Below are 26,679 nucleotides of genomic sequence, written 5' to 3' on the forward strand. Positions count from 1 at the left end.
CAATTTCAGTCATGTTTTGTGGTTTTATTCCTTCGCTTACAGTCCAAATTTGGAATACTTCAGCCTCAGCTTGGTTCCAGGATCTTATTTAATTCATTTTAATCTGGAATCTGTGTCTTATCACTCTGCTGGCTTCAGGGTGTGTCCAGGGATGAATTTCAGAGTAAGTCCCTTGCCTGATTGCAGCAAGTACATGCTGAATCCAAGGGTAATTTATGCTAACTTAATTCTGGGTCCAGGAGTGTGTCATTTGAGATTCAAGCTGGGTCCAGGGCCAAAATGCATCGTTTTGAGTTGGGGACAAACGTGTCAACATACCCACCTCAGGCCAGGTCCTAATTGCTTGAGATTCAGGCTCAGTACATTGTTTTATTTTATCAGTTTCAGAATGGGCCCAGAGTCTGACTGTATTGCTTTCAGCATAGATCCAAGGTTGCAGAACATCACCTTCAGACTTGGTCCAGGGTCTGACTGCATTCTTTTCAGATTGGTTCCATGGGTGGATTATTTGCCATTCTGGCTGCATCCAGGTAGTACCTGCTCAAGAATGAGGTTGAGTAACATTTATTCTTACATTGTTTTGGGTCTGAAACCAGGAACTCAGAGTATGATCGTCAGATATGTTCAAGCATTTTGCTACCTGCATTTCAGCCTGATACAATAGTGTATCAGACAAGGACAGGGCCCAGGGTCTGACTGCTTGAAATTCACATGAGTCAAAAGTCTGATTGTATTAGTTTTAGGTTGAGTCCCGGGGTGGATTGTGCCTGCTTCAGTCCAGTTTCATAGTTTTATTGTATCATCTTCAGAAATAGTCCAGGATCTCACTGAACCTACATCAGATTGGGTAAACTGGTAGAAGACATCAGTTTTGGATTGGATCCATGTTTTCAATGTAGTAGTGTTATGTTTGGTTCAGGATTCTATTTTACCAGGTCCAAATGGAGTAAATGTGCTCAGTGTTTGAAATTCTGGCTGAGCCCAAGGTTTTATTTTTTTCTGTTCCAGTTCTAAATGAAGTTCTGCTAACTAAAGCTTCAGGTTTGGACCATGGTTTTGCTGCCTCAGGCACACGCACTATCGAGGATATAAGTGTTCCAAATTCAGACAAGGTCCATTCAATGATATTTTCAATTTCATGATGTGTCCATAAAATAGACACTTGATTTTCATCTTGGATCAAAGGTTGTGTGGTATCAGGTTGAGGCAGTAATGAAACTCTATAAATATTTTATCTTCAGGCAATGCCCAGAGTTTCTTCGCTTCAGTTTTAAGCATTGTCCAAAATGAGCCCATATCACTCTGTGTATAAGAATTTACATCTGGAAAATTATCATGAGTCCACTCGGTGTCTGTAGAAGCTGCAGCCCCTGTCCACGTGTTTACAACTAGAGACTCAGACTGGAATCATGGGGTGATTGATTCAGACACAGGTAGCGTCCAGGGTTTTCCTGATATAGGGATAACCTATGTCCGTGGTAATACTGAGGAAACTATAGCACATACCCCTTGATTTTCTGCTGAAGATTCATCATAGGTCCATGATGTAAGTATATCAGATATAGTCTGCATCCAGGTAATTCCTACTGGAGACTAGGCCTGCAGCTGCAGTATAATTTTGTCAGACACTTGCTGTGTGGAGGTAATGGCTGCAGAAGATTGAGTCTGGGACCACAGTGCAACTATATCAGATACAGGATGTGTCCAGGGATTTGTTGCTAGAAGTAAAACTTTGGTTCATGGTGTGACTATGGAAGCTATTGCCTCTATCCATGGATTGACTGCTACAGATACGTACTGGGTCCACAATGGTAATGTATTAGATATAGGCAGTATCCAGGGATTTACTTCTGAAGATTCAAATTGGATCAATCTTATGTATGTGTCAGATACAGGCTGTATCTGTAATTAATACTGAAGATGGTATTAATTACATGTAAAGGCCCAGGCCTTTACTGTTGCAGATACTGCCTGTGCCCAAACTGTAGCTGTATAAAAAACAGGCTCTTTCCAGGGATTTAGTGCTGGAAATTCAGTTCAAGTTATAATTTTGGAAGCACGGCCTCTCTCCAGGTATTTACTAGTAGAACTTCAGTTTGAGTCCATGCTTTCAGTGTACCATGTAAAGTTTGTGACAAGAAGATTAATGATAAGTTACAGACTGCGTAGACAGTGTGAGTGTATCAGCAGTAGGCTTTGTCCAGGGATTTACTGCCAAAAATTAGTCTGCATCCATGGTATGACTACATCAGTCTCAGCCTGTAACAGAGGACTTGGGGATGGAGATTCAGAGCCTGTCCAGATAGTTACAATTGGAGACTTAGACTGCATCATGGGATTTACAGCTGGAATTTCAGCCTGGTTCCAAGTGTTTACTGATGGATATTTCATTTGCATCCATGTGACTGCAGCAGGTAAAGGCTGTAACAAGGAATTGATTGCTGGAGATTTTGTCTGTGTACATGTTATGTTCAGTTTCCATGCAGTTGTGCAGTTTTGAGTGAGTTTTTAAATCCTGAGTTCTAATTTGATTGCACTGTGTCCTGATAGGCTCTTTATTATTATTTCTGTTCTTTTGCATTTGCTGAGGAATTTTTTTACTTCCAATTATGCAGTCAACTTTAGAATAAGTTCTTTAACCCTGAGTGTAATTCTTGCTACTGGGAGAACAAACTGTAAGATCCAAGTGAGTATCAGACTCAAGCAGAATGACTAAACAAATGATGATGGCTTCAGCAAACATAATGGCAGAGGAGGTGATACAAACAGTTATTTCATATGACTGTATAAGTTGTGCTTTTCCTAAGATTACTTGGCTGAGGGCATAAGTAATATTCAGATAATGATGTTGAGTATGTAGGTGATTTTTTATTGTTTAGAACTTTCCTCTAATTTCCCTCTAGTATTTGAATTTACTTTTGTAACCAGAGTTACAATTAGTTAAGCCTAAGTGTTACATGGAACTCTTGAAGTATGTACCATGTAATATTTATTACTGTCCATCAAGTAATATGAAATTTACATGTGATAGAAAAATATAATTTTTTCTTATAATTTAATATATGTATAAATCATAAAAGCTATATGACTAATGTATAAATATAAATATTCATAAACATGTATAATATATATATGCATTTTATTATTATATATTGCATATATATGTAATGTATACATTATATATTTTAATACATGTATACTATATGTGTATATGTATTTCTAATGGTTATCTTTGTTTCTACTCATTCAGATACAGCAGGTAGTCCTGTTCTTTGCCTCTTTGCCAGTCACTGGAAACTGGTAGACCTGCTCAATGATAACTCAGAAGCCTGTTATGATCCTGTTCTTGTCATCAGGACAGCCGCATACATATCTTTTATGAGATGGCTTATCAAGGCATCCCAGAAACCACTGGGTCCTACTTTTTCTCTACATATACATGTATTAAAATATACAATGTATATATTCCATATATATGTAATATATAATGTCATTATGTGATGGAAACTGAACAACCTCCTCCTGAATGATTACTAGGTAAATAATTAAATAAAGGCAGAAATAAAGATGTTCTTTGAAACCAATGAGAACAAAGACACAACATACTAGAATCTCTGGGAAACATTTAAAGCAGTGTTTTGGGGAAAATTTATAGCATTTAATGTCCACAAGAAAAAGTAGGAAAGATCTAAAATCGGCACACTAACATCAAAATTAAAAGAACTAGAGAACAAGAAAAGCAAGATCAAACAAATTCAAAAGCCAGCAGAAGACAAGAAATAACTAATATTAGGACAGGACTGAAGGAGATAGAGATATGAAAAAGCCTTCAAAAAATCAATGAATCCAGGAGATCATTTTCTGAAAAGACCAACAAAATAGGTAGACCACTGGCCAGACTATTGAAGAAGAAAAGAGAGAAGAATCAAATAGATGCAATAAAAAATGATAAAGGGGATATCACCACCAATCCCACATAAGTACAAACTATCATCAGAGAATACTATAAACACCTCTATGCAAATAAGCCAGAAAATCTAGAAAAAATGGATAAATTCCTGGACACATACACCTTCCCAATTCTAAACCAGGAAGAAGTCAAATCCCTGAATAAACCAATAACAAGTTATGAAATGGAGACAGCAATTAATAGCCTACCAACCAAAAAAAAAAAAAAAGAAAAGAAAGAAAGTCCAGGACTAGATAGATTACAACCGAATTCTACAAGAGATACAAAAAGGAGTTGCTACCATTTCTTCTGAAACTTTTCCAAACAATAGAAAAACAAGAAATCCTCCCTAACTCATTTCATGAGGCCAGCATCATCCTGATACCCAATCCTGTCAGAGACACAGCAAAAAAAGAAAATTTCAGGCCAATATCCCTGATGAACATTGATGCAAAAATCCTCAATGAAATACTGGCAAAAAAAATCCAGCAGCACATCAAAAAGTGTTTCCAACACAATCAAGTCGGGTTCATACCTGCAATGCAAGGCTGATTCAACATATGCAAATCAACAGATATAATCCATCACATAAACACAGCCAATGATAAAAACCACATGATTATCTCTATAGATCCAGATAAGCTCTATGACAAAATTCAACACCCCTTCATGATAAAAACTCTCAATAAACTAGTTATTGATGGAATGTATTTCAAAATACTAAGAGCTATTTATGACAAACCCACATCCAACATCATACTGAATATCAGAACCTGGAAGCTTTCCCTTAGAAAGCCTGCACATGACAAGGATGCCCCATCTCTCACCCCTCCTATTCACCATAGTATTAGAAGTTCTGACCAGGGCAATCAGGCAAGAGAAAGAAATAAAGTGTATTCAAATAGGAAAAGAGGAAGTCAAATTGTCCGTGTTTGCAGATTACAAGATTGTATATTTAGAGAACCCAATTGTCTCAGCTCAAAATATCCTTAAGCTGATAAGCAACTTCAGCAAAGTCTCAGCATACAAAATCAATGTGCAAAAATCACAAGCATTCCTATACACCAATAGCAGACAAACAGAGAGCTAAATCATTAGTTAACTCACATACACACTTGCTACAAAGAGAATAAAATACCTAGGAATGCAACTTACAAGGGATGTGAAGGACCTCTACAAGGAGAACTACAAATCATTGCTCAAGGAAATAAGAGAGAACACAAATACATGGAAAAACACCCCATGCTGATTATAGGAAGAATCAATACTGTGAACATGGTCATACTGCCCAAAGTAATTTACAGATTCAATGCTATCCCCATAAAGCTACCATTGACTTTCTTTACAGAATTGTTAAAAACTATTTTAAACTTCATATGGAACCAAAAAAGAGCCTGCATAGCCAAGACAATCCTAAGCCAAAAGAAAAAAGCTGGAGGCATGATGCTACCTGACTTCAAACTGTAATACAAGGCTACAGTAACCAAAACAGCAACGTACCAGTACCAAAACAGATATATAGACCAGTGAAACAGAACACAGGCCTCAGAAATAACACCACACCTCCACAACCATCTGATATTTGACAAACCTGACAAAAACAAGCAATGGAGAAATGATTTCCTATTTAATAAATGGTGTTGGGAAAACTGGCTAGCCATATGGAGAAAACTGCAAGTGGACCCCTTCCTTACACCTTAAACAAAAATTAACTGAAGATTAATTAAAGATTTAAGTGTAATATCTGAAACCATAAAAACCCTCAAAGAAAACATAGGAAATACCATACGGGACACAGACATGAGTAAACACTTTGTGTCTAAAACAACAAAAGCAATGACAACAAAAGCCAAAATTGACAAATGGGATCTAAATAAACTAAAGAGTTTCAAACAGCAAAAGAAACTATTATTAGAGTGAACAGGCAACCTACAGAATGGGAGAAAAATTTTGCAATCTATCCATCTGACAAAGGACCAATATCCACAATCTTCAAAGAACTTAAACAAATTTACAAGAAAAAAGAGTAAACCAACCCATCAAATAGTGCATGAAGGATATGAACAGACACTTCTCAAAAGAAGACATTTATGCAGCCAACAAACATATGAGAAGAAGATCGTCATCACAGGTCATTAAAGAAATGCAAATCAAAACTACAATGAGATACCATCTTACGTCAATTACAAAGGCGGTCATTAAAATGTCAGGAAATAACAGATGTTGGAGAGGAAGTGGAGAAATAGAAGCGCTTTTACATTGTTGGTGGGAGTGCAAATTAGTTCTACCATTGTGGAATACAGTCTGGTGATTCCTCAAGGATCTAAAACTAGAAATACTATTTGACCCAGCAATCCCATTATGGGTTATATACCCAAAGGATTACAAATCATTCTACTATAAAGATACATGCAGACTTATGTTTATTGAGGCATTGTTCATAACAGCAAAGACTTGGATCCAACCCAAATGTCCATCAATGATAGACTGGATAAAGAAAATGTGGCACATATACACCATGGAATACTAAGCAGCCATAAAAAAGGACAAGTTCATGTCCTTTGCAGGGACATGGGTGAAGCTGGAAAGCATCATTCTCAGCAAACTAACACAAGAACAGAAAGCCAAACACCACATTTTCTCACTCGTAAATTGGAGTTGAACAATGAGAACACATGGACACAGGGAGGGGAACATCACACACTGGGGCCTGTCAGGATGTGGAGGGCTAAGGGAGGGATAGCATTAGGAGAAATACCTAATGTATATGATGGGTTGATGAGTGCAGCAAACCATCATGGCACATGTATACCTATGTAGCAAAACTGCACATTCTGCTCATGTACCCCAGAACTTAAAGTATATAAAGAAAGAAATACATATAGACATATACTATATACATGTATAAATATATATCAATGCATAAATTTCATTAATATATGATGCATACATATTAATTATAAAATATACAGATACATATATTGTATAAGTTTAGGAATGCTTATATATAAATTACTTATATAAATTATATGGTTTATATACATATTACATTATAAGATATTAAATTATAAGTATAAATTATAGTTTTCTATCACATGTAAATTTCATAGTACTTGAGGGAAAGTAAGAAATTTTACATGATACATACTTCATGAGTTCCTTATAACACTTACGCATAAAGAATTGTAACTCTGGTTAAAAGAGTGAAATCAAATCCTGGAAGAAATTTAGAGGAAAGAAACTATAAAAAAAATCACCTACATAAAAAACATAGTTAACTGAATATTACTTATGCCCTAAGCCAAGTAACTTTAAGCAAAGCACAACTTATACAGTCACATGAAAAGACTGGATGTATCACCTCCTCTGCCACTACATTTGTTTAAGCATCATCATTTGTTTGGTTTCTCTGCTTAATTCTGATGCTCACTTGCAGCTTACAGTTTGTTCTCCTAGTAGCCAGAATTATACTCAGAATAAAATCAAAAGGATTTGTCTTTGATCTCACTTAACTGTTTTCCTTTGTTCATTTTGCCTAATGATGGGAGTATGACTACTTGCTTAATTCTAGTCTCATAATTATTTCAATGTTTATTTTCTCTGCCTGAAATTCTCTTCCTCCAAATATCTGCCCAGATTACTTCCCCATGGCTTTAGTCTTTGCTCAAGTAAAGCATTTTTAAAGGCATATAACTTCAAAAACCATTTTTCCAACATCTTTCTGTCACCTAATTAACTATGAACTATAGTTGATGTAAAAATGTTTGTAAAAGGTGCTTAGGTTAAATGTGCCAGTGTTATTCATAATACCCTTAATACTTTTAGTATTTGGATAGAAAAGCAATAAAAATAGAACAAGCCAAGAAACCATCTTATCAAAGTCAAGGTAGACAGAGACCACCACCTTCTTCAAGAAACAGAAGCCCTTCAGGAAGTCTGAGATCTGCAAGAGGAAGTAGTGAAGAACAGGAGGGTGGATTCCCTCACATGAAGGACACTTGGGTAATGTTTTAAAAGATAAAGATGGAACCACAGGATTGAAAGAAAATAAGTTTGAAGATATTGAAATTTCTCAATTGCATTTATTTCCTTTATGAACAGAAAAATAACTTACTGATAAGCAAAATTATTTCTAAGTAATGAAGGTGTATTTTAGGAATGATTGATCTAATATCTAAAATTCATTTTAATATTGTAATAACTTTCATTGAAATAAAATAAACATAAAACTGAATTGAGTTTATGAATGCTGATTGATTGTACTCAACAGGTTTTCTGAAGAACTCATTTATACTCATTATACTTTAGAGTTTTCTACTTTGGGGCCCAGAACTTCACATTAGTTGTATTATCAAATTATGATGGAATATTTACAAATTTCCAACAAAAAAGTAATTCAGTACTTAAGATTCATTTTGCTTTGCATTTCTCTGATGGCCAGTGATGATGAGCATTTTTTCATGTATTTTCTGGCTGCATAAATGTCTTCTTTTGAGAAGTGTCTGTTCATGTCCTTCGCCCACTTTTTGATGGGGTTGTTTGTTTTTTCTTGTAAATTTGTTTGAGTTCATTGTAGATTCTGGATATTAGCCCTTTGTCAGATGAGTAGGTTGCAAAAATTTTCTCCCATGTTGTAGGTTGCCTGTTCACTCTGATGGTAGTTTCTCTTGCTGTGCAGAAGCTCTTTAGTTTAATTAGATCCCATTTGTCAATTTTGGCTTTTGTTGCCATTGCTTTTGGTGTTTTGGACATGAAGTCCTTGCCCACGCCTATGTCCTGAATGGTAATGCCTAGGTTTTCTTCTAGGGCTTTTATGGTTTTAGGTCTAATGTTTAAATCTTTAATCCATCTTGAATTGATTTTTGTATAAGGTGTAAGGAAGGGATCCAGTTTCAGCTTTCTACATATGGCTAGCCAGTTTGAGATATCATCTCACACCAGTTAGAATGGCAATCATTAAAAAGTCAGGAAACAACAGATGGTGGAGAGGATGTGGAGAAATAACACTTTTACACTGTTGGTGGTACTGTAAACTAGTTCAACCATTGTGGAAGTCAGTGTGGCGATTCCTCAGGGATCTAGAACTAGAAATACCATTTGACCCAGCCATCCCATTACTGGGTATATACCCAAATGACTATAAATCATGCTGCTATAAAGACACATGCACACGTATGTTTATTGCGGCATTATTCACAATAGCAAAGACTTGGAACCAACCCAAATGTCCAACAATGATAGACTAGATTAAGAAAATGTGGCACATATACACCATGGAATACTATGCAGCCATAAAACATGATGAGTTCATGTCCTTTGTAGGGACATGGATGAAATTGGAAACCATCATTCTCAGTAAACTATCGCAAGAACAAAAAACCAAACACCGCATATTCTCACTCATACGTGGGAATTGAACAATGAGATCACATGGACACTGGAAGGGGAATATCACACTCTGGGGACTGTGGTGGGGAGGGGGAGGGGGGATGGATAGCATTGAGAGATATACCTAATGCTAGATGATGAGTTAGTGGGTGCAGCGCACCAGCATGGCACATGTATACATATGTAACTAACCTGCACAATGTGCACATGTACCCTAAAACTTAAAGTATATAAAAAAAAAAGATTCATTTTGCAATATGTGGTTTTTTTGTGTATACATGTGCAAACATCTATGCAAATCTATTGCTTTGTAATTTTTATACAGAGAGTTTGTACATTGGCCTGCCATAAAGCATTTTCAATTTAAGAAATGCAGAACTTTAGTTTCTGAAAAGAGTCTGTGACTCTGGAAAGGTCTGAAAACCACTGCTTCACAGATATGTATGTATCTTTCTTTGCTGGATGATAAGTCACTGAAAGCGGTATTTATGAGCGATTTACACAATAGAAATGGGGTCAATTTTTAAATAAAAAAGAAAAACCATTAAAAAAAAAACTGTTGGATGGGCTGGACGAGATGGCTCACACCTGTCTTCTCAGCACTTGGGGAGTATGGGGCAGGTGGACCACGAGGTCAGGAACTCCAGACCAGGCTAGCCCACATGATGAAGCCGCGTCTCTCCTAATGACAGAAAAAATTAGGCCGGGCACTGTGGCTCACGCCTTTAATCCTATCACTTTGGGAGGCCGAGGTGGGCGGATCACGAGGTCAGGAGATAGAGACCATCCTGGCTAACAAGGTGAAACCCCGTCTCTACTAAAAATTCAATACAAAAAAATTAGCAGCGCGTGGTGTTTGGTGTTTATACTCCCAGCTAACTTGGGAGGCTGAGGCAGCAGAATGGCGTGAACCTGGGAGGCAGAGCTTGCCGTGAGCCTAGATCGCACCACTGAACTTCAGCCTGGATGACAGAGGGAGACTCTGACTCAAAAAAAAAAAAAAAAAAAAAAAAAAGATACAGAAAATTAGCCTGGCATGGTGGTGTGCATCTATAATCCCAGCTGCTCAGGAGGCTGAGGCAGGAGAATCGCTGGAAGCTGGGAGGCAGAAGCTGCAGTGAGCCAAGATCACGCCATTGCACTCCAGCCTGGGCGATAGGGCAAGAGTCCATCTCAGTAAATAAACAAACAAACAAACAAACAAACCTATTGGTTAACTTGTATTATCTATTAACCAACCTTCAAATATCTGTCATTTAATTTTGTGTTTTAATAACAAGATGTGCACTTAATTGGATATTTTTTTGAAGTTTAAATTGCAGTGTTTGCTCCATTTTAAGATGCATAGCTTCATGGTTATTTTGTCTGCATTGATCTTCAGGGTGAGGTTCAATAATACTCAGGGTGAGGTTCAATAACATGAGAATGTGCATATTCTAAACTGTAACACCACTTGGCAATTGGCATATATCTACATTTTTTGTAGATATATAAAAACATTTTATATTATTTAATATGCAATTCTTAAAGATTATTAAAATTTAGCATAGTCTAACGTGAGAATTACTGTTTCAGAAGGAAATTTTAAGAATTCTATATAATGTTAACAAATTTTATAGATAATGTATTTTTCTGATGTGTCACTTTTTGAGTTTCTTTCAATGGAATTTAGTTTACCTTTATGATATGCTTTGAAAATTTGTACTCATAACAGAATTATGTAAACAGTCATTGATCATTTTTCTTTTAATATTTTTTTCTTTATGTATATCATACTTATATATTTTACTGATATATATATATATATATATATATATATATATATATATATATATATCTGTTTCCTGTTCACTCCTTACTTTTCCCACATCTCTCTCTCTCACAATAATGTACTATGATTCTTGGGTTTCTTTCTAGAGTCTCTAAAGGGACTTATATTGCTTGAATTGTACTAATTTCAGATAAAAATGTTAATTTTATTAGTTTAGACAAAATGTGAATTTGTTATAAAATGTAGAAAATATTTGTAAACAACTAAAACTTAGCCATTTAAGAAACAGTGATGTTAGTTAACTAAAAAGATTTTGTTTGAAATACAGAGGATGGTGGATACACTCCTGATCTCAAGATGAGTTATTCTAGGGGACTCACTCCAGTTAAAAGAGGTCCATCTTCAAGAAGTGGAGGTCCTCCTCCGAAAAAATCTGCTCCTTCTGCTGTGGCAAGAAGCAGTAGTTGGATGGGAAGCCAAGGTAAATGCTACCTGACAGAAAGACCGTAGTTTTTGTATGACTGAAAATGAGCCGTTTTACCTGAATGCTTAGCTTTAAGTTCATTGAACAAAAGGGAAGTGACACATACGTGAGCATAATTGCTGATTGATAGCTTTTATTATAGTTTCTATCTCACTAGGTACATTTCAGATTTATGTTGAAGAAATACTTGAGCTTCTCATTGCAGATCAAAGAAGTGATTAGAGTGAGGCCAACATTCCTTTTAATCCTGTGTTGGCTAGAAAATTCCCCTTAATTTTTCTAAAAGTTCCTAGCAGTATTCTTTGATGGTAGGCTTCTTGATGTAATTAATTCTTCCATTTCCTAAGTCCCCTGGTGTCCCATTCTAAAAATTGCTTGTTCGGTGACTTTGCCGGGTTGGAGTCTTGCTCTTACTAGGTGAGAGTGCACTATGTGAGATGACGGCTTACCATAGCCTCAAATTTGTGAGATGACGGCTTACTATTGCCTCAAATTCCTGGGCTCAAGCAATTCTGCTGTTTCAGCCTCCCGAGTTTCTGCAACTACAGGCATGCAGCAGCACACCTAGCTACATTTTTTCCCTATGTTTTTGTAGAGAGAGGATCTGACTACATTGTCAAAACTGATGTTAAAGCCCGGTGCTCAAGCGGTCCAGCTGCCTCAGCCTTCCACACTCACTCACAGTGTGAGCCGCTAAGCCTGGCCATCCAGCTTCTGAGACCTCAGTAATGCGTATGTGCAAGGCATACTCACTGCTTGCATGAAGATTCAAAAGAACTACAAGAGCATTTAGCAGACAAGGAGTCATTGGGCTTAAATATGATTTAAAAATAAATGTAAGGCTCGAGAGGTAGACACGTAGGAGTCCAAAATTCTTAAATTAAGTGGATATCACAGAAATGCAGAGTTGTGAAATATAGGTGTATGTAAATCAGTAATTGAGATTGTACCGGGATGTTTAAACATTAACACAAGGTCCTTAGTGTAAGATTTGAAATTATTTGAGGAATTTAGAACTAAGCAACATGAGGTGAGCAGTAGGGTTGAATGCAAGTAATACTTTTGAGAATTGTAAGACTGCAGACTGAGCAGAAGAAAATAAGACAATGAATAAAAGTTCTTAGCAAGGAAGTTTAAGCAGAGCAAATTAAAATTCTTTCTTAATCCTCCATCCACATATGGAGGAAGTTAAAAACTGCCATTTTCAATTTTACATTTCATACGTAGAGTGTCGGTGAAAGGAGGTATTTATTGGCTTCAGGATACCCAAGCCAACACATTTCCATTGGAAAATTAGCCAGTGAAGGTATCATATGTGAAACACTGACCTCTAAGGAATAGCAAGTGAAGAATATATTAAAGGAGAAACTTTCTATTTTGAAATAGCAACAATGTTGTAATGACCCCTTGCATAGCATTGCTTTCTTTGCAGTAAAAGCAAATCCTGACCATCATTAGAAAATCATCACTAATACATTTAAATTTGTCAACATTTAAGATAGAGCCAACCAGTTAGAGATAAAGAACTTTTATGTAAACATTTAGCATATAGTCATTTAAAGGTAGCTGTATTTATGTGTGTGTGAGATGGACTGAATGATATTGGAAAATCTACCTTCTTTGGCTGAGAAAGGACAATGCATGTAAACTTTAAAATCAGTGAAGAGTTTGATGGTTTTACGTGTTTTCCCTGTGTCACTCACAGTCATCAGTAATTTACATGAAAAGGAAAATAAGAACTAAGTAGTTACTAACCATTACAAATGAACTTTTACCTAAGCATTAATGTTTGCCTTCAGCTTCATTAGAAGAACTGGCCTTGTGGAAGCCATGGGATTATCCAAAGCCATGAGAAATATTCACAGTGTCATGTCTGTCTAGTAATTTAGGAAACAAAGAATGGAGTCATAGAAGAAATAATTTTAAAAAGTTGTTTGAGAGAAGAGAAAATAGTGTTTCAGATTTGGTGTTCTTTACGTAATGTTCCATCATTTGAATGTTACAGGTCCCATGTCATAAAGAAGAGAGAATTATGGAGTTCCTCCACGCAGAGGGACAATATCTTCCTGGAGAAATGATCGCATGTCACCAAGATATGATGGTTATGCAACTAACGATGGGTAAAGGAAAAATTAAAAAACACAGTTGATTTTTTTTTTCTGTGGTGATGAAATTCACATAACAAAATTAAATATTATAAGGTGAACAGTTAAGTGGTGTTTAATACGTTCTGTGCCAGGCAACGACTATCTCCATCGACTTCCAGAACATTTTCATTACTCCAAATTAAAACTCCAACTACCAGTTAAGCAGTCCCTCCCAGTTTCTCCTTTTCCTCAGCTGCTAGATAACACCAGTCAGTGTTCTGCCTCTGAACTTACCTGTTGTGGGTATTTAATGTTAATGTGCTCAAACACTACATGACTTTTTGTATTTGTCTCCTCTCCTTTTGCATGATGTCCTGAAGGTTCATTTACATCATAGCACTTCACTCTTTCCACAAGCTATTAACCCATTATTTTATCTGGGTTGTTTCCACCCGAGTATTTCTACGCTCCAATATTTGTTTGAGTATGCCTATTCGGTTCTGGGTGTATATGAGTGGAATTGCATGGTCCTATGATAATGATGTTTGTTTTCTTGAGGAACCACCACATTTCTCCATAGTAGCTGCATCATTTTCCGTTCCAACCTAGCATTGTATCAGCATTCCAATTGTTCTACATCCTCTCAAACACTTGTTATTTCCTGCTGTTTGAAGTTTATTGCCATTCCAATGTGTGTTTGAAATATGATATCCCATTTTGGATTTGAAATGCATTTTCTGCACCCATTAACTCATCATGCACTTGTATCCTAGAACTTAAAGTATAATAAAACAAAAAGAAATGCATTTTCTGCATCACTGAATATGAGTATCTGTCCCATGTGCTTTTAGGGCATTTGCCGATTTTATTTGGGGAAAAACTGTTTAGAAGTTTGGCCTTTTAATTTTGTTTAAGTTGTAAGTTAGTCATGTATTGGATACTAGAAGTTGAAAATTTAAAATTTGTTGCTTAAACTTATGCACACAGAAATCATCCAAGTTGCCAAGAAACGAGGGATTATGCTCCACCATCTAGAGGCTATGCATACCGTGATAATGGTCATTCTAATCGGGATGAACATTCCTCTAGAGGATATAGGTACTGTACCTTTTTCTGGATTTGTCAAATAGATTTCTTAAATTGTTCATTCCAACTAACGTTCTATCAGGGCTCCAATTTATCTACATCCTCTCAAACACTTGTTATTTCCTGCTTTTGAAAATTTATTGCCCTTCCAGTGTGTGTGTGTGAAATATGATATCCCATTCTGGATTTGAAATGCATTTTCTGCACCCATTAACTCATCATGCACATGTACCCTAGAACTTAAAGTATAATAAAAAAAAAAGAAATGCATTTTCTGAATCACTGAATATGAGTATCTGTCCCGTGTGCATCTTGGGCATTTGCCCATTTTATTTGGAGAAATATCTATTTAGATGTTTGGCCTTTTAATTTTGTTTAAGTTGTAAGTTAGTCATATATCGGATACTAGAAGTTGAAAATTTAAAATTTGTTGCTTAAACTTATGCATACAGAAATCATCGAAGTTCCCGAGAAACTAGGGATTATGCTCCACCATCTAGAGGCCATGCATACCGTGATTGTGGTCATTCTCGTCGGCATGAAACTTATTCCAGAGGATATAGGTACTGTACCTTTTTCTGGATTTGTCAAATAGATTTCCCAAATTGTTCGTTCCAACTAACATTGTATCAGGGCTCCAATTTACCGACATCCTCTCAAACACTTGTTATTTCCTGCTTTTGAAAATTTATTGCCATTCATCTGTGTGTGTGAAACATGATATCTCATTTTGGATTTGAAATGCATTTTCTGCACCCATTAACTCATCATGCACATGTACCCTAGAACTTAAAGTATAATAATAAAAAAAAAAGAAATGCATTTTCTGAATCACTGAATATGAGTATCTGTCCCATGTGCTTTTTGGGCATTTGCCCATTTTATTTGGAGAAATATCTGTTTAGATGTTTGGCCTTTTAATTTTGTTTAAGTTGTAAGTTAGTCATATATCAGATACTAGAAGTAGAAAATTTAAAATTTGTTGCTTAAACTTATGCATACAGAAATCATCGAAGTTCCTGAGAAACTAGGGATTATCCTCCACCATCTAGAGGCCATGCTTACCATGATTATGGTCATTCTCGTCGGCATGAAAGTTATTCTAGAGGATATAGGTACTGTACCTCTTCTGGATTTGTCAAATAGATTTCTTAAATTGTTCATTCCAACTAACATTGTATCAGGGCTCCAATTTATCTACATCCTCTCAAACACTTGTTATTTCCTGCTTTTGAAAATTTATTGCCATTCATCTGTGTGTGTGAAATATGATATCTCATTTTGGATTTGAAATGCATTTTCTGCACCCATTAACTCATCATGCACACATGTATCCTAGAACTTAAAGTATAATAAAACAAAAAGAAATGCATTTTCTGAATCACTGAATATGAGTATCTGTCCCTTGTGCTTTTTGGGCATTTGCCTATTTTATTTGGAGAAATATCTATTTAGATGTTTGGCCTTTTAATTTAAAGTTGTAAGTTAGTCATGTATTCGATACTAGAAGATGAAAAGTTAAAATTTGTTGCTTAAACTTATGCACAGAGAAATCATCCAAGTTCCCGAGAAACTAGGGATTATGCTCCACCATCTAGAGGCTAGGCATAGTGAGACTATGGTCATTCTAGGCAGGATGAACATTCCTCTAGAGGATATAGATACTGTAACTTTTTCTGGATTTATCAAATAGATTTCTTATATTGTTCATTCCAAATAACATTGTGTCAGGGCTCCAATTTATCTACATCCTCTCAAACACTTGTTATTTCCTGCTTTTGAAAATTTATTGCCCTTCCAGTGTGTGTGTGTGAAGTGTGGAAGCTCCTTTTTTATTTGAAATGCATTTCCTGCATCATTGATTATCAGTATCTGTTTCATGTGCTTTTTGGGCATTTGGGCATTTTGGGCATTTGGGATCTGTGGGTATTTTATTTAGATGGTTGGCAATTTAACTGTGTTTAAGTTGTAATGTAGTTCTATTTTGGATACTACAAGTTGACAATTTAACATTCCTTGCTTAAACTTGTGCACGCAGAAATAGTCCAAGTTCCCGAGAAACCAGGGATTATACTCCACCACCTAGAGACTATGCATACCGTGATTATGGTCATTCTAGTTGGGATGAACATTCCTCTAGAGGATATAGGTACTGTCATGTTATCTGGATTTATCAAATGGATTTCTTAAATTGTTCATTCGGAAATTGAAAAGACTTTTTTTTTTCAATTTAGTTATCACGATGGCTACGGTGAGGCCCTTGGTAGAGATCATTCTGAACATCTACGTGGAAGTTCTTATAGAGATGCATTTCAGGGATACGGTAAGGGTCCAGGATGGATTTGTAAATTACAGAATTTTATTTAATAGACCGGATTGTTATTTTAATGAAATTCTAAGGAAAATTGTAAAGGACATATGCAACATGTTTAAATATTGAGTATTCTTTTTTTTTTGATCATCCAAGAAACATATTTATTCATTTTCATCATTGTGCACAAATAATAAAATAAACAGTGCTTATCTGGTACTCATTATCAGTATAAAGCCTAGGGAATGATATGAAGGTGAGAACTTCAGTTAACGTTAAGAAAATGTGACTGAGCATTTACTTTAGAATTAAGTTTGTTAAGCTGCAAAATACTACTCTTACACTTCTCTTAAATAAAACCTTCTGACTATTGAAGACTTGATTAATATCCTGTCAACAAAGGCGGAGGAAAGCAGATATTTCCAAATAGTACTTTAACTAATTCATGCTTTAATGATAGCAGTACAAATGTTTAAATGTAGTCCCACATATTATTTTATCAACCCTGCAGGGACCTCTCATGATGCACCACCTGCACGAGGGCCTCGGATGTCTTATGGTGGAAGCACCTGCCATGCATATAGTAATACACGAGATAGATATGGCAGAAGTTGGGAGAGTTACTCAAGGAGCTGTGGTGATTTTCATTATTGTGATCATGAGCATGTTTGCAGAAAAGACCAAAGGAATCCGCCTTCTCTGGGTAGGGTGCTCCCTGATCCTCGTGAAGCATATGGTAGCTCACTTTATGTGGCATCTATAGTAGATGGTGGGGAGAGTCGATCTGAAAAAGGAGACTTGAGCAGATATTAAAGCAAGCATTCAAAATAATAGTTATTGCATACCAATCCTTGTTTGCAAATCAAAAATTGAAATGTTATTTCTGCATCGTTACCTGCATATTACTGACAGAAACATGTTGGTTTTGTGGAGAGAGGTAGATACTGACTTCCTCCATGAATTTTTTGAGGTATTCAAAGGAAAAGGAATTGTTTTCAATGTAATTTCATACTTGTTGATGCTATTTGAAAAGTGTTTAGATGTAATATCTACCTTAAAATTTTCACAATAAAATTTTACATGTACTGCAAGATGCCTGGTGTTATTGGTTAGCCGCACATGCTTAAAGCAAATTCAATAGGAGAGTAAATTGTGTAGTTTGTTGTACGTTTTCCTTTGTTTCTTTGAACACAGATGCAAAATTAGGGATGTGTTATGTCGCCCTTGCAAGCTGCTCAAGTTTTCTAATTAGGCTGTTTCTCTTTAAAAACTAACAAGGTTAAAATGTTGGAGAAGTCTTCAGAAAGACTACAAAACTGTCTGCCTCACCATAAAATGTTTATTTTTTAGAGGAATAGTACAGGTCAAAGGAAATAATTAGATGTATTGATACTAAAGTTTAAGACATCCAGAACATTCTGTGTGAAGCATTCTGTGACTGAAGAGGATAACGGTAATGAAAACTTTTTTTTTCACCTAAATCAGAAGTGAACCAGCTAAGTTTCTCAGGTGCATACCATAATGAATTTAAATGTTTGTAGTTTAAATAGTGGAAAGAAAGTGTTTTGTCTTGTGAGGTACCCACGTTAATTTTTTCTTGAATATTTTGCCAATGGATGTTGTAAATAATGGTGTAGTAATATGTTCTTACAGATAGGAATAATCTAGAGTGGTTGGGATAGTATCACATTTTTTTGAGATGAAGTGTAGCTTTGTCGCCGAAGCTGGGGTGCAGTGGCTCTGTCTTGGCTTATGGCAACCGCTGCCTTCTGGGTCCAAGCTATTCTCCTGCCTCAGCATCCTGAGTAACTGGTATTAGATATGTGTGCAGCACAGCTGGGCCAATTTTTGTATTTTTAGTGCAGACAGCGTTTCACCTTGTTTGCCGGGCTGTTCTTAAAATCCTGATCCACCCTCCTCAGACTCCCGAAGTGCTAAGATCATAGGCATGTGCCTCCACTGTCAGCCTATCGTATTTAATTGATAATACGAATGGAAACACTTTAAACCTCATACTTAGAGGAAAGTGAAGTGTATAAAACATAAACAACAGCATAAAGTTTCCGACGGGATTGCTTAAAGTTTTAAGACATCATTGAATGATAAAAATATTTAGACCGAAATAACTAAATGAATTAATTTTCCTGATCATACAAACTAAAGAAATGAAATACATCAAGTTCCAGAAGTTTTGCAGTCCATAATTCTTACAATTGACAGACTAATCTGCAAGGAGGAAGTATGTTCTTGAAAAATTTTGACACAATCATCAATTTTTATAGGGTAAGTTTACAAATAATTTTAAAGGGAGAAGTTACCAACTTTGATTTTCAAGTGAGTTATTCGTGTTATGAAGTGTTTTCATTCACCTGTAGCACTGTGAGGATGAAGTGAAAAGATAAATCCCCCGAGTCTTGTGTATCTTACTGTCCATGTGTGATGGCTCAGGTCTCTAATTCTAACACTTGGGGAGGCCGAGGCTTGCAGAGCACTTTAGGACAGGAGTTGAAGACCAGGCTGGCCAACACCATGAAACCCCATCTCTACCAAAAATACAAAAATTAGCCGGGCATGGTGGTGCCTGCCTGTAGTACGTTGCAGTTAATTGGGAGGCTCAGGCAGGACAATGGTTTGAACTTGGGAGCCTGATGCTGTGGTGAGCAGATATTGCACCATGCACTCTAGCCTGGGTGACAGAGTGCGACTCCAACACAAAAATAATTATATCAATCAACAAATATATCAATAATAAATAGGGTATCCTTCAGTTCAAGCAGTTATCGATTCTTTTTTCTTTTTTAGAGACAAGGTCTCACACTGTTGTCCAGCCTAGACTGCAGTGGCACCATCATAGCTCACTGCAGCCTTGAACACGGGGTTCAAATGTGCAAGCCTTCCATTTCAGCCTCCCAAGTAGCTGGAATTACAGACACACACCAACCACCATGCCCAGCTTTTGTGTTTGTGTGTGTGTGGTAGGGACAATGCTTTGGATATATTGTTCAAGCTGGTCTCAAATTCCCAGACCGAAATGATCCTCCTTCCCTGGCTTCCCAAAGTGTTGTGATTATAGCAGTGAGCCACTGAGTCTGGCATATCTTTTCTTACTCTGAGCGACATTCCACCTCACTGAGTCTGGCATATCTTCTCTTGGTATCAGCGACATTTCACCTTTGCTCTTTTAATTATTTTGAGATGTAAAATAAGTCATTATTAAGTGTAGTCATCCTGTGCCACTGAACACTAGATATGATTCCTTCTAAGCAAGTATAATTTAACCCACCCCCATCCCCTCTTTGATCCCTCCCTTACCAGTTCACATTACTTGTATCAAAATATCACATGTATGCCAAAAGTATTTACAACTGTTAGGTACAAATTTTCATTGCCTTCCTCCTTCCCTCCCTTCCTTTCTTCCTTCCTGTCTTTCTTTCTTTTTGTTTCTGTATCTTTCTCTCTCACTGATTTATTTTTTTTTTCAGACAGAATCCTGCCCTGTCACCTAGGCTGGAGTGCAGTGGCGTGATCTCAGCTCACTGCTCCCTCCTTATCACGGGTTCAAGCAATTGTCCAGTCACACCCTCCTAAGCAGCTGCGACTGCAATCATATGACACCAATCCTGGCAAATTCTTTGTATTTTCAGTAGAGACCAGGTTTCACAATATTTGCTCAGGCTGGTCTTGAATTCCTTTCCTTCAGTGATCCACCCACATCAGCCTCTCAAAATGCTGGGATCCAGGCATGAGCCACAGTGCCCACCCAGCTGTATGCATTTCTCTCTCCCGTGATCTCTCCTATTTTATTATTTTATTCTCTTTTTATTTCTGAGACAGCTTCTCGCTCTGCTGCCCAGGCTGGAGCACAGTGGTGTGATCTCACTTAGACTGTAAACTCCATCACCAGGGTTCAATGGAGTCTCCTGCATCAGCCTTCCAAGTAGCTGGGATAACATCCATGGGCCACCAAGCTTGGCTAGCTTTGGTATGATACTAGACGTGGCATCTTGTCATGTCTAATTGCGTATCTGTTTTAAAGCTGGATTGATCAGCAATATTGACTTCCTGGAATGTTTTATGTTTACAAAACAATTATAGTACTACTATTTAGCCTCCTCAGATAAAATATGGTAACACACAAAACATACACACACAGACAAAGACACAGTCAGTGATCAAAAAAATCAGGGTAGGCCACGACCTAAATGAAAGGTGAGCTGCTGCAGTTGCCTAGAATTAAACCAGACCAGAGTTGACCCATACCAGTCTGAGAGATGTGAACAGAGGCTTTCAAACAACTCTATCAGATACATGTTAGATTATTCTCCAGCCATAGCGAAGGGACATTAAAGATCTGTTGTGCTTAGAAGAGTCTGGATGATTTGACTTTTCCAGGGTATTAGCATTCATGATGTTGGCCTTTACAGCTCTCTGCAATGAAGTCAGTAGACAACTCAGTTTTTCTAGGAGTCTAAAGTGCTTTTCAGAATTATCTAAAACTTAGTGGCTTAAAACCGTAATTATAATTTCCTAACGGTCAGTCTCTGCAATCGCCCTCAGTCTCTCAGCCAAATGAATGTGGTTCAGGGGCACTCAGGAGGATGCAATCTAGTGATGGCCAAAGATGGGGACATTGGCGGGTGTCTTCTCATCTCCCTGGTGCCGTGGCTAGCGTGACTCAAATAGCAGGGGCTGGACTGCTGAGATGCTCAGACACCTTGTTCTGTTTCTTTGAGTCTCTCCATTGGATGTCCCTTCGGCATAGTGTTATCAGGGTGTTAGACTACGTGATGTACTGGTCGGGGGCTCCTAAGGGGTTTGTCCCCATGAGAGCAGGAGACTTAGGCAGAGCCGTGTCACCGTCTCTAAACTAGGCCAGAGGTGGTCCAGTATCCAGAAACTGCTTGCAGTGTTTGCTATACATTAGAAGCAAGTACTGTGTTCAGCTCCATCAGGAATATTTTCAAATGGGTTTGAGAAGAATTTCAAAGTGTGTTTTAGACTGCTACAGTGACCATGCCTAATAATTACTTATTTTTACAAGTGATGGATAGGTTTTTTCCCAAAATAATAGCAGATACAGACTTTTAAACTTGAAATCTATGTAGCATAGCTCTGAACATTTGGCTATAAGTTGAAATAACTCTTGAGCAAAAATTGATTTTGAAATGAGAGTTGTAAATAAAATACATGAGATAAAGTCATAAATATATGGATGAAATGCTTATAAAGAAATCAGCCTTAAAATGTCAATAGGTCTAATGTGCCACTATTTTACTATTTCTATGGATATTACTTGGATAAGAGGACAAGGACTCAGGGGTGTGCTGCTCTATCTCTTTACCTTGAAACTGCAGCTGGGGCACCAGGAGTAGCAGTTCCAGCTAACACCATGTGGTGAGGACAAGGAGTCCATTCAGGTAAAGGAGGGTGTGAGCATATTGTGATCTGGAAGAGAGGTACACCTGGTATGGTAATGAGGATCAAGTTCCCCGGCACACAATGAAATCCCCCATGCCCAGCTGTGGCAGAGTGAATCCCTCAGCTGGTGCTGGGCTTCCAGGTATGTTCTGAAAGCAGCTGCCTGCGCTTAGAAGGATCCACTCATTCCCTTGTCATGTGGGAGGGTGAGGCTTGTGGCCCCCGCTCTGTCTGTTCCCGCTCTTTGCCTTCCCATTATTCCACTGCTGGGAAAGGTGGCAGGACCGCGGAATGTAGAAGGGCCCTGGGTTGTTGACAGTGCCTGTGGGTGGCCATGTACTAGGAGGAGAGTCCCCACTGAGCCTCCCGCAAGCTTGGAGGCGGGGAAGGAACTGTCCTGGGGCACTGGCTGTTCCAGAGTCCAGGCGTCTGTCCCAGAGAAGGCCAGGGGGAGGTTGTAAGCCTGTGGATCTGCAATCTAGGTGGAAGACCTGTATCTGCCATGGCTGACATCATCAGGGCAAGACACCCACTGGGTGGAGAGCTGGGCTTATGCATTTTACCCTTGTCCTGAAGAGACCCTGCATGCCTGGTTCTCCTGGGAACAGTGATCCTAGGGACCCCCCAGTCTGGGTCCACTCATGACCATAAGCTTAGGATCTTGTGTGCCTTGCTTCCTGTCTGCCCAGGTGAGGCATCCTGGAGAGGGTGCATGGGGCAAAGCTGGTGTGCACACACCCGGCACTGGAACGGGGTGTCACCGGCCAGTTAGGTCGCTGCTCACCAGGCCCTCTCCTGAGCTCCCACCTGGCTAAGTGGTAAGTGTCCCATCTACCTGAACCCACAGCCCAGGTTTCTCTTCCACCTACCGACCCATGACCTCTTGGGGAGAATGCCAGCCTCCCTGGAGACTCAGGTCCTGCCAGACCCACATGCTGTCCTCTGTCATGGGCCGGAGACTCTGGTGCATAGGGATTCCCGAATAGCGAATCCCAAAGCCCTGCAGGTTTCACTGATTCTTACCTGAATGCCCCGGCCGAACACACAGGTAAACACAGGCAGCTACTAGGTTTTATATCCCTCTGGGTGTCATTTCAGGTTTATGACATCTCCTCTAGGTAGCTCGTGCCAGCCACCCTTTTCCTCTTCCCTCTGCCATTTGTGAGAACCATGAGGACTCTTTGCTTCTCCCTAGCATGCAGACTTCGCGGGTCCTGAAGTTGGATTGCCAAACCCAGCGGCACCCTGCTTGCCAGCTTAAGAGCTGAGTTTGAGGCACACCTGTGGGCAGGAGTGTCGGCCCTCCCAAAACCAAGGTACACAAAGGCACACAGGCACAGGTGTGCACATGCGTGCATCAGCTTAGACACACAGGCTGGACACGCAAACTGGAACGTGCCCATACCCACACTGGTACGACGGAAACTGGGTGTCTACACCAATACTCAGGTGAGGCTTACTGCTCAGCCACGTACCCTCCCTGGACACACACAGAAGATCCCCTGCCATTTAATTGATCATCTGCAGTAGGATTTATTTTTACTTTTATACTTTTTTAACTTACCAAAGTATGTTGCATTCTTTTCCCCATCATGAAAAAGACTTTGATACAAGTAAAGAGGAAAAGCACTTTTTATAATGAAATCTTTTATCTGCATCTATATTATTAAGGCATTTAAAAAACTTTATGTCTATTTTTTAATGTCATAGGAAATGTCTTGAGAGACGGGGAAGCATGAATGAGGATGGCAGTGGGCATAAAGCATGTCAGGGGAGCCTGGGGTCATTGAAACAAAACATGACACGGCTGGGATAGCCATTCTAGAAGTACGTAGACCTAGGCATGCCCTGCGTGCACTCTAGTGGAGCCCAAACTGAGCCCCAGGTAGTAGCAGGCCTCAAGGCATAGAAGGGAGCCAGAGAAGGATGATGAGACAGCTATCCCTCGAGCCTTGCTTCTCACCCATTGACCTTTGCCACTTCTGCCTCTTAGGCACTTCAGGTTCCCCAATTCTGAAATATGAGTGTTACAGTTCCCTGATGGGCCTTTCTGCCCCAGTCCAGGGATGGCCTGGGATTTCTCACTGCAGGCTCCTCCCTGAGCCTTGAGTTCTCCATGTGTGTCACAGCTGCAGGACCCACAGGCCTTTGAGCGCCCAGCTGTGGGCTGCTTACCTGGCCTCCTCTCTGTTCCCTCTCTGAGGACCTAATCCTTAGGTAGTGCTGCAGGGGATTGAGTCGGAAGCCCTGACTGATGATCTGGAGGAGTGGGGAAAGTGGTCTGTGAAAGGTCAGGTCATAGTTCAAAGCCAGTTCCCAAGATGCCAAGGAAAGACCAGCAAGGTCCTTTCCCATGACGCCCCACAGCGGCCCCTGCCTCAGCAGTCCTGGCTGACCCTGAGTGGTCACAGTCAGCCAACTAGCTGAGGAAGCTCAGGTAGGCTGTGTCCTTACTGAAGGTGGGGCTTCTTCTGATGACTCTAGAACCACTGGACTACACTAGAGCCAGAAGCCCTGCATCCAGGAACAAGAGTCAGAAAGGCTCATGCCAGGCCTAGCGTCCCACACTCCACCCTCTCTACCACACCAGGAGGCACTCCTTACCAAGGATGCGAACACGATATTCCTTAATGATCACTTTATTGTGGAAATAAAGGTAGTGACGAAAGGAACACTTCATCCTGCTGCCGGTACCCCGGATGGCTGAGTTCCTCCACCTGCCATGCCAAGAAGAAGAGGACAGACTCAAAGGATCCATTTCATCTATCTGGGCTGAGGGCCTGCTGGCTGGGGTGCAGCATGTGTTGCCCCTTCCCAGCTCTACCACTCAGAACCCCTGTGCCCCAGGAAGACCTCAACCTGAACAGGACTCTGGACCCGTCCCGCAGACCCCGGCTCCTCAGCCTGAGCTTCAAATCCATCCTGTAGCTTACTTAGCAGGACTTCCTCATGGTTTCTGAACTCTGCCGACATGTAGGTGTGCTGCACAATCTGCCTCTGGTCAAGGAACCTCCAGATGACTGGGTGGGCATGCCAGGAAACACCCCACAACTTTGCAAGAGCTGGGAGAGTGTTTGGCAGGGCTATCCCAAAACCTTTGACCTGGTACCCTGCATTGGTGGTCCTGTCTCTGTCCAGTGTTGGGGGCATGGTAGTGGTTGTGGTGGTCTTGTGGGAGGGTGGAGGGAGGCCCAGAAAGCTCCTGCCAACAAGGAGCGGGCGGCACAAGTAGGCAGGGGATTGGGTTTGGGGTGCTGTTGTGTGAGGCGGCTGTATCTTCAGAGTTGCTGAGCTGCACATGGTCATTGTGTGCTGGATGCTGGACAGGCTCTGCTGAGGGTGTCCAGGTGTGCAGTCCCCTCTTCTCCTGCTCTTCCTGAGGGGTGGGCGTGTTCACTTGAGGGAGCTGCTGTGGACAGAGGGGACTGCAGGGCTGTGCCTGTCGCTCCCCATGGGGCTCCCATGTGTGTAATGGAGGTGTTTGTGCAACGGAGGTTGTATATGCTCAGGGCCTCCAGCTCTTTGGGTGCAGTGCAGGCAGAAGGAAGAAAGCCTATCTGGGGAGTTTGTGCCTGCCTTGCAGAGGACAGCAGCCCAGTGCACCGTGAACCCGAGTCTTAAGCACCTTGTGTTTCTGGGGTAAGGCTGCTGGCCACAGACATGGGCAGCCAGGGTGGTTTCTATGGCTGGCGTGGGCTTGCAGACTCCCCTTCCTCCAAGGACTTTCTCATGGAAACATGCCCTTCAAGTTTCTGCTGTGAGTGAAGGGTCCATGGGACTGCTATTCTCCCTTGTGAGTGCTGAGCTTGGCTCCCAGTCCCTACCATGTGCTCTCAGGGCACCCCCAAGCAAGCTGCCCTCCTATCTGCAGGACCCTGGCCTCAGCTCCCTTCGCTATCCCCCATCCCCTGCCTCCTGGTTGTCCCCGTGTGCCCCTTGCCTGGCTCCCCTGCTCCCCACCCCAAGAAGCCAGATGCCCACCCCCTGCTGCCAGTCATTCCGAATGGGCAGCTGCAAAGATGTGCCTCTGGCCCAGAAGCTGGAGATGCCCTGGCTGATGGCCCCTGTGCTATCCAGGCCGGGAAGGCACCTCTGCCAAAGCTTACATCTCAGCTGTGGGCAGGCCATGTGGACTGGTTATTCATGGAACTCTGCTTCAAGTGAAGGGCCTCCAGCGAGTCTGTG

General features: G+C 39.8%; 1 pseudogene; it reads left to right on the forward strand.

The window, feature by feature from the left end:
* The first annotated feature begins 1,750 nt into the window (after nucleotides 1-1,750).
* On the forward strand, nucleotides 1,751-18,117 carry LOC749973 (RNA-binding motif protein, Y chromosome, family 1 member F/J-like; annotated as a pseudogene).
* Nucleotides 18,118-26,679: the final 8,562 nt, after the last annotated feature.

This window comes from Pan troglodytes, chromosome Y, assembly GCF_028858775.2.
Source record: "Pan troglodytes isolate AG18354 chromosome Y, NHGRI_mPanTro3-v2.0_pri, whole genome shotgun sequence".
Taxonomy (NCBI): Eukaryota; Metazoa; Chordata; class Mammalia; order Primates; family Hominidae; genus Pan; species Pan troglodytes.